General features: G+C 47.5%; 1 protein-coding gene across 1 annotated transcript in view; it reads right to left on the bottom strand.

Annotated features, from left to right (window-relative positions):
• Window positions 1-978, bottom strand: part of LOC107091006 (forkhead box protein P3-like) — a 29,076-nt gene that overhangs the window by 1,607 nt on the left and 26,491 nt on the right. The window lies entirely within an intron of this gene.

Genomic DNA, 978 nt, shown 5'->3' with positions numbered 1-978 from the left:
ATTTTTGGTTGCATTTAGTTTTGTTATTGCTGTCAGATAAAAACTGTCTCTAAGACGGTTGGTTCTTGTTCTGATTGCTCTGAATCGTCTGCCTGAAGGCAACAGTGTAAACAGAGAATGGCCAGGATGAGAAGTGTCCTTTGTGATGTGTTGTTCCTTTTTTAGACAGCGGTCGCTGTGCAAGTCCTCCAGTGAGAGGAGAGGGCAGCCAATGATTTTTTGGGCTGTATTCACAACCCTTTGGAGAGCTTTCCTTTGAGCCGCAGTGCTCTTATACTGTTATACTCTTATACTGTTATACCATACGCAGATACAGTAAGTCAGTATGCTCTCTATAAAGTACTTGTAGAAGGGCACCAGCAGTTTCTCCTAGATGCTGTTCTTCCTGAGAACCCTCAGGAAGTACAGTCTTTGCTGGGCCTTTTTTGTCAGCTCCAAGGCGTTGATGTTCCATGTGAGGCCCTGTTCAATGTGGACCCCCAGGAAACGGAAGTCAGCTACCCTCTCCACACATTTTCCCCCAATGGTTAGTGGTTTAATGTCCGTTTTTTTCCTCCTATAATCTATTATGAGTCTTTTTGTCTTTGACGACTCGTCGCCTCCTGAGAAGAGCCCCACTTGTGGTGTTGTCAGCAAACTTGATGATGGTGTTGCTGTGTTGGGCAGCAGTGCAGTCATGTGCGTATAGACAATAGAGCAGGGGACTCAGGACACAGCCCTGTGGAGAGCCAGTGCTAAGGCTGAGGGCAGTGGATGAATGTTCCCCCACCCTAACTCTGTGCTGTCGGTTGGTCAGGAAGCTCATAATCCACTTGCAGGTGGAGTGAGGGAGACCAAGGTCCTCCAATTTGTCCACCAGTCTGTGAGGGAGGATGGTATTAAAAGCAAAGCTATAGTCCACAAAGAGCATTCACACATAGCTCCCCTTCTGCTCCAGAAGTGACAGAGCAGCATGGAGGGCTGTGATCACAGCATCCT

The sequence above is a fragment of the Cyprinodon variegatus genome, unplaced genomic scaffold, assembly GCF_000732505.1.
Source record: "Cyprinodon variegatus isolate N-32 unplaced genomic scaffold, C_variegatus-1.0 Scaffold320, whole genome shotgun sequence".
NCBI classification, from domain to species: Eukaryota; Metazoa; Chordata; class Actinopteri; order Cyprinodontiformes; family Cyprinodontidae; genus Cyprinodon; species Cyprinodon variegatus.
This window is presented reverse-complemented; position numbering and strand designations above follow the sequence as displayed.